Below are 8,622 nucleotides of genomic sequence, written 5' to 3'. Positions count from 1 at the left end.
CATAGGGTCGCTATGAGTTGCAAACGACTCGACGGCACATACCAACAACAACAACTATATATATGTATATATATATATATGTATATGTATATATATGTATGTGTGTATGTGTGTGTATATATATATGGTGGCCTAGTGGCAAGAAGCTGTATTGCAATCCCAAAGACACACAGTTTGAGGCCACCAGCAGCTCCACAGGAGAAAGTGGGACAGTCTTCTCCTGTGTGATTAACTGCCTCTGAAAACCAGCAGGAGGATCAGTTATGGGTTGGTTTCAACTTGATGGTATACAACAGCAACAGCAACATCATACATAAAGAGGTTGGGGGTGGTGTATGTGTGTGTCTGTGTATAGATGTTATTATTGCTATTAGGTGAAATCAAGTCAGTTATGACACATAGCAACCCTATGGACAATAGATCTGACCCTTGCCTTACACCATCCTGCACTGTTCTCACAATCTAATATACTTGAGCCCCTTGTTACAGTAACTGTATCAATCCATCATTTCCCCTGACCCTCTACTGTTCCCAGCATAATCAGCGTGATGTCTTTTTCTTAGAATTGGCCAGAAAGCCTCTAATCTGAACCAGTTATATCAAATTATCATGTTGGCTCAATTCATAGCAACCCTATGTACAATAGAATGAAACGCTGTCCAGTCCTGTACCGTCCTCACAACTGTTGCTATGTTTTAGCCCATAGATAAAAGCATTGTGATAGTCCATATCATTGAGGATATATATCTTATACACATTCTCTAGCTATGCTGCCTCTCAAGATTGTTGTGAAAATCAAAGTAGATACACCTACTCACACATACACAACTCCCAACGCAAAAAACAACTATATCATGAAATTTAATAATGTGATGAGAACTTTATTATAAAGCAATCAGAACCAATGAAAGACTATGAATATAGAATATTGGAAAGATACTCTTTCTAAAGAGAAGAGACATAAAAGTGAAAGTGCAAACAAGTTTGCTAAGCATTTTAGAAAACCTACAAAAAAAGGAAAGAAAGAAAGTTTAAATCCATTTGTTTTGAGATTGGAATTGATGAATTTTTGACACACAGTTGGATTTCTGAGGAGAAAGCCACATAGCAAGTGGTGAATTAAAACCAAAAAAGGTATGAGCTTTGGGTTAGTAGTGAAACTGTCCACAAACTAGACCACCAGCCCATGTACAAGTTCTTAAAAGGAACCTTAGATAAAGAAAGCATACCTTTACAATCAACACCCTGGTACTAACTGTTAGGAAATTGAAAGATATTAAGAAAATCTGCTGGGAAGCCTTTTTAAAATGCTAAAGAGCAAGAATGTCAGCTTAAAAAGGCCAAGACACACCTGATCCAAGCCATTCTGCAATTTGCAACTGCTTCAAATGTTTGTGGAAGCTTGACATTGAATAAAGAAGGTTGAAGAAGAATTGATGTCTCTGAGTTGTGATGTTGGTGAATAAAAGGACCAAAAAACCCATTGCCATCAACTTGCAACTAACTCATAGCTGATCCCCCAGGGACTAGGAGTCTTTCAGAGGCTGTAAATCACATGGGAGAACATTGCCTGTCTTTTTCCCTCAGATCAGCTGGTGGAGGAGCTCCCTGGATGGTGATGAGAATTGAATATACCAAGGACTGCCAGAAGAACAAGTCTATCTTGAAACAAGTGCAATTGGGGTGCTCCTTAGAAACAATGACAGTGAAACTTAGATACTTAAGGCAAATTTTCAGGAGGGTCCAATTCTTGGGGAAAGTTAAAATGCTTGGAAAAATAGAAGGTCCATGAAAAAGAGAAAGAACCAAAACAAAATGGCTTGACATAGTGACTGCAATAATGGGCTTGAGTATGGTAGAGATTTTGAGGATGGCTCAGTAGATACAGCTAAATTTTGATCTGTTATGAAGGTCTCTATGAGTCAGAGTAAACTTGACACTCCCTAACAATACTTTTATAGACTGTTGTTGTTAAGTGCCATCGAGTCGCAGGCGACTCATAGCGGCCCTATGAAGGAGGGTCCTCAACACTTGGATATCTTTCATCCTCTCTCCAGGTTCACAGGGTTTCAGGAGGCAAGCTATCACAGAAGTGGATGCCACTCCAGCTTCCAAGCTTGTTTTAATCTGGGAGCTCCACCCCACTCTCTGTCGGCTTTGGGTAGCCAACCATTAACACATTTGACACATCAGTGTTGCAGTGTTCAGCCTCACAGCAACAACATGTTACCACTGTAAAGGCAACTTGTACATAACCATTTTTTTTCCTTTTTTAAAAAAATATATTTTAAATGAACATTTTAAAACTTAATCTGTTAAAAAAAAGACACCGTTTTAAGATTATTTGAAAGTCTAATAGGGGTAAAACTGTCTAAGCAGCTACATATGTACATGTCACTGATTTCAAGATAGAGACATTCTTTGAAAGAGTTTTCTTAACTCAGAAAACAAGTCTGTTGTGCTTATATTAGTATCATTTTACTAGCAATTATTGCTTTAAATGTGAACTTCAAAGATAAGTAAACACCAGTGATTCAGATCTCCCTGTCATTTGGCAGATGGGTTTACCCAGGTCATTTATGAATTGGATGGAATTTTTGGAACAGAAATCACCACAGTGTAACAAACAAGATAGATGAGAATCTCGGAGGGTGGCTGTTCACATAATCCAAGCAAAATATCGCCTGGTTCTATGATGTTGCCAGGATTCAGCAAAGTGCGAAGAATAAATATAGCACAAGAACGGAAAGGATCTGCTTGACTTTCTGTTTGTAAATGTGGAAAAGCGATAGAAGCGTGAGCTCATCTCCGCCAACTGCATGGTAGTCATCAGCTTGTTGACGTAAATGCTCAGAAGGAAGTGTGCTGTCAAAGCAACTGGCCTTCACAGGATGAAAGGGAAAGTAAACAATCTGACCTGAGCACAAGAATGAGGCTTGGAGCAGTAAATCAGACCATGGAGGCATAAATAACACCTCACTGTACCTACCAACAGGCTTGGAAAGATGGAGGATCAGTCAGAGAAAGGAAGACACCCCCAATGAGGATTGACATGGTGAATACAGAAACAGGCTCTACTGTGTCAGAGATGATGAGGGTGGTACAGGATAGGACAAGGTTTAAGTCTGTTATTCACAGAGTTGTTATGACTTGAACTTGACTCAATGGCACCTAATAACAACATTCCAAAAGTCACCATCTAATGATGTCCCCACTTGGATATTAGACAAGTGAGTTTTCCTAAAAGAGAACCATGAGGAGATTGATGTATAGTGTGCACAGGCATACCACAGGACCTCATATTTGAAGAGGGTCTGCATATTGCATGAGCTTTTGAGCCAGATACATTGTGTAATGTACAAGGTCCTTGTTTCTTCACAGTCTGGCCAACTGCAAGCTACTTCATCTCATATTCAAGCTCCGTAGTGCACAAACTATTATTCAGGGGCGGAGGGGGGGCGGGGAGGAAAAAGTCAATTTTTAATATTCAAAAGCGTATTTGATTCCCAGATGTTATATACTGCACTGTTTTGCACCTTACTCTGTCTTTCAGAGACTGTGTTTCAGTGGACTAAGAGTCATTATTAATGGGGAGGGAGATCAAAGAAAGATCCTGTAAAACTGGAGAATAAAGGGAATAGGCAAAGGATTAAGGGAATAAAGAAACAGAGTTCAGGAAACATAGATTTGTGAATTTTTGATAATTCAGTGTTTTGATGAATGCAAATTCCTTTAGTGAAGGAAGATTTGCCAGCAATTTTTGCTTGTTCTCCCCTGCACACACACACACACACGCACGCACACACACACACAAACACTCACACACACTTTAAAATATATCCTAGATGCATCATGAACAGATATAATCTGATTCAGGCCCAGATCTTTAAACTTATTTGCTGTGCATCTGAGAACTGTACAATGAATAAAGACGGCAGAAGAACTGATACCTTTGAGTTGTGGCATTGGTGAAGAGTACTGAATATCCCACAGACTGCCAAAAAACCCAAGACAACAAACAATGTCCTGTAGAGAACAACTAGAATGCTTCTTGGAGGCAAGAATGGTGAAGCTTCCTGTCACATACTTTGGGCATATTATTAGGAGGCACTGATGGCCTAATAGCAAGAAGCTGCACTGCAATCCTGAAGGCACATGGTTTGAAGTCACCAGATGGTCCAGTCTGGAAGGATGGGTAATCTCTACCAGCAATTTCAGAGACAGCAAACTGTCTCTGAAAAGCCACTGGAGGGTCAGCAATGACTTGGTTCCACCTTGACATTACACAACAACAATAATAATGTTCCTTAGAACGGGACATTATACTTGGAAAAGGGGAGGGTCAGTGAAAAAGTTTATACTTGGAAAGAGGAAGGTTCAGTGAAAGGGTGAACTGCTCTCAAGGAGATAGATTGATAGTGATTGCAACAGTGGTCTCAGGACGTCAGAGTTGATGAGCGTGGCACAGGATAGGACGGGGCTCAAATCTGTTCACAGGATCTCTAGGAAACGTGCTCACTAGAAAGCACCTAATAACAACAAAAGCAACATCTCCCAGTATATGAGCCATGGTTGCACAATGGTTAAGAGCTCAGCTGTTAACTGGAAGGGCAGTTGTTCAACTCACAAGCCTGCTCGTGGGAGAAAAGATGTTGTCATCAGCTCCCTGGAAATCTGATCAAGATTATAGCCCCATTCCTTTAAAAGAAAAGAAAAATCGCTTCACAGACCTATTTTTTTTTTAAGAGAGTGATTTCTATGGTCAAGATTCTGAGTTGAAAGACTATTTATATGTTGCTGTTGCTGGGTACTGACCCTCCAGAGGTTTCTCAAAGGCTGTTAATCACACAGAAGAAGATTGCCCGAGTAGATGGATTATATATCTTCAGGCTGATTCCTAAAGTGGTCTGCACCAGCTTTCAGCAAGACCAACAGTATACAAAAGCAGTCATTTCTCCTTAATTTAGTGAAAAAGGAATTTTCCCACTAAATGGGAAAAAAAATTTATCATATATTAATAAATTTCAAGCTTCTTTACCCAGTGCAAAAAAATTGATGTCTTCTTATTTCATGTTAAATATATACTTTATTTTAAATATGTGGCTGTATGTGGAATAGAATATTTGAGAAGATAATTTTTTTCTTTGGTAATCTTTATTTTTATACATTCTTGGTTAAACTCAGACTTAGTTCTTTCATATTAATTTAAGGTTGTTTTCAATAAAAATGGAAACTTCTGCTAGGATTACTTTTTAAAAGATTTATCTTTCTATCATCTATCTATCTATCTATCTATCTATCTATCTATCTATCTATCTATCTTTGACAGTTGGGGAGAGCTGGTACTTTTGTTACCATCAATGTTCAGGGTACTCTCTGTCACCCAATCAGTTCTGACTCCTGATGATCTTCCATTGGGTTTCTGAGGCTGTATATCTATTAAAAGAAGGTGTGTCCACCATTCTGCCAGAGAACAGCTGGTGGACAAGAACTGCGAGCCTTTTGGTCAATAGTACAGCATGTGATAGCAGTTTTTGGGGGGAGTTCTCTCTAGTCAATTAGGACTCATGGATAGCCTCTGAACAATAGAATGAGTCTTTGTCTAATCTTGTGCTATCTTCATGTCTCTCACCCTACAAAGTGGTAGTTTATTTTATCCAAAATGTCAGAATTTACTTTCAGAAACTTTGTCACAGTTTCTTATCATTTATGCAATTTTAAAAGTATTTCTTTGGTCTTAACATGTTACAGGCATATAATTAAAATTGTATTTTTTGGGGAACCACAAAGAATTGTCAGTTTTTATGGTAAAGGCTGCTTACCATCACACCTATAAACTTTATCCAACCACTTGGGGAAAATGGAATGGGTAGCTAATGGAATGTGTTAGAGTGGGATCTGAAGTGTGAAAACGCATATTGTTGCCAGACATATGTCTAAAATCTCTCAACGTTCTTGTTTGTTCAAGAATTTCCTTTAAACTACTAATGGTCAATATCAGAGGTGTTCCTTTCCATTTGTTCATATTTTATTTTCAATTCCATAGTGTGACTATATAGTTGTTCTTATTATTTCTCATGAATGTTTTGTACTTTTCTTATTAAATCAGTTTTAAGTATATTATAAGAAGGGAGCTGTCATCAGTGGGTATTTCACACTTCCCCTTTATACTGACTGTATATCTTGTATCTAACAAACTTAGAAATTAGCTGATTTTTATAGTGATTTTAAAAATTTTATTCTTATGTCATCAGGAGCGAAAAAATAGCCATTAATTACATTAATGACAATTCTTTTATTGTAATATCTTATATTTTTGTTGTTGTTATGTGCTGTCGAGTCACCTGCAACTCATAGAGATCCTATGTACAACAGCCCTAACCCCTGCTCTATCCTGTGCCAATCTTACTGTCTCTGACACATCCACCCCCATTACTCTAGTCACTGGATCAATTCACGTCATAGAGGGTCTTCCTTTCCTGCGCTGTCCTCCACCCTCCCAAGCATGATGTCCCTCTCCAAGGACTGGTCCGTCCTTGCAATATGTCCAAAGTATGTCAGACGAAGCCCCAGAATCCTTACCTTCAAGGAGCAGCCTGGCTTCATCCTCTCCAAGTTGAACCCGTTTGTTTTCTTAGCACTCCATGGTATATTCAATACTCTTCTCCAGCACCACAGCTCAAAGGCATAATTATTCTTCTACCCTCCCTAGTCATTGTCCAGCTTTCTGATCCATAGCAAGTGATTGCAAGGCCTGTCTCATGTGCACCTTAGTATCTAGACTGACACCATTGCTCTTCAGTATTTAGAGAGGTCGTATTTAAAATAAAGTTAAAAATAATAAAATTTGTATCTTTACTTTATTCAATATTTCAATTGACATTACTGTAGTTTTTCTTTTTTTTTTAGTGAAAGTTTACAAAGTTACTGATTTTCAAAATGACAAAGTTACTGATTTTCATTCATTCATGAACATTCATTTATGTTTTTCCAGTACTTATTTTATTTGGGGAGAGTTTTCATAAATAACCTGTTTTCATTTTCTTACTCATCTAATGTTGTTAGAAAAACCATAAGAGGATTTTATTCTCTCACAATTTAAAAGACTAAAGTCTGAACCAGATGCCAGCTCTAAAAGAAGGCTTTGTCTTCCTGTCGTCTCTTGGAGAAGGTCCTGGCCTTCTTTCAAAACTGTGGACCCAGCATTCCTTAGAGATCTCCCTGTGTCTTGGCATCCATCTTTCTCTGAATTTAGGATGTTTTCACTCTAGTATTCCATTTTAAAATGCAAACTCCACTCCAACTCTTCTTTCTTGGTAGCACTGAGTTCTCTCTTGTCCTTTCTCCTTACTCTGCAGCCATTGGAAGTTGTAGCCCCACAGTGCGTCCTGAGCCCCGGAGCATATGTCCACAGGCAACAAGGAGGTCCATATAGGCCTGGATACTAGCAGCCCTCAGGCGATTGCTAAGAACCAGCACAAAGGACCCAGATGTGCCCCTGTCTCTGCCAATACCCTCATCCAGGACCCCATCAGGCTGTGCCACCCTGGGTCTCACCTATGGTTATAAAGGGTATCTTGTGCAATGATATTTTTAGGCTTGTCTTTACAGTTCGCTTTTAGTGGTACAACACGTATGTGTCAGTTCAGTTATTGGATTCTTACCACTGAACCAATCGGCAATATCATGATAGATGGAGAAAAATATGGAAATGCCAACAACTTCACTTTACTTGGACCTACAAGTAAGACCTTTGATACCAGCAGTCAGGAAATCAGGAGATGTTTTGCACTGGGGAAGTGTGCAGTTAGGAACTTCTCCAAATTTTTGAGGAATAATGATGTTCATTTGAGGACTAAGGTATCTGACTCAGACTATGGTCTTTCCAATCATTTGCAATGGATCCGAAAGCTGGATAATGAATAAGGCTGATAAAAGACAAATGATGCTTTTGAGCTGTGCTGGAGTTGTTGTTGTTATTGTTGATTGCCATCAAGTCATGTATGACTCAGCAACCCTAGGAACAAAAGGCCTGAAGCCTTTTTATAACTATTGTCATTTACCAAAGTTCATAGAGTTTCCAGAGGCATGTTGTTTAGGAAATGGAATATCCCATGGACTGCCAAAAGAACAAACAAACATATCTTGGAGCGGGTACAGCCAGAGTGCACGTTGGATGGAAAGATCATGAGGCTTTGCCTCACATATTTCAGGCATGTTGCTAGGAGGGGGGGCTACTCTTAGAAGAGGAACATGATACTTGGAAAGGTGAAGTGTCAGTAAATGAGAGGAAGACTGTCAACCAGGTGAATCGACATGGTGACTGCCACAAAGGGCTTTAATGTGTCAGGAAGTGTGAGGATGACATAGGATAGGAGAGGGTTCAGATCTGTTACTCGTAGGGTCCCTATGGGTTATACTCCATTTGATGACACCTAACAACCTAACAATAACGATTCTTTTAGATATTGGGTTTGTATAGGCTGGGATATTATTTGCTTCTGTTAGTACAGCACTGGACATTGAGCCTCAGTCCATATTGAAGGCTGCAGTCCTTGACCCTCTGCAGTAAGTGCATGAGGTCCTCCTCAGTTTCAGCGAGCAGGGTTGTGTCCTCTGCAT

The 8,622-nt window shown here is 39.2% G+C and overlaps 1 pseudogene; it reads right to left on the bottom strand.

The window, feature by feature from the left end:
- LOC102875848 overlaps window positions 1-8,622 on the bottom strand; it is a 56,674-nt pseudogene that overhangs the window by 32,899 nt on the left and 15,153 nt on the right.

The sequence above is a fragment of the Elephantulus edwardii genome, unplaced genomic scaffold, assembly GCF_000299155.1.
Source record: "Elephantulus edwardii isolate Elephantulus edwardi_28Jun2011 unplaced genomic scaffold, EleEdw1.0 scaffold00007, whole genome shotgun sequence".
Taxonomy (NCBI): domain Eukaryota; kingdom Metazoa; phylum Chordata; class Mammalia; order Macroscelidea; family Macroscelididae; genus Elephantulus; species Elephantulus edwardii.
The sequence above is the reverse complement of the archived record's forward strand: the minus strand, read 5'-3'. Positions and strand labels throughout refer to the sequence as shown.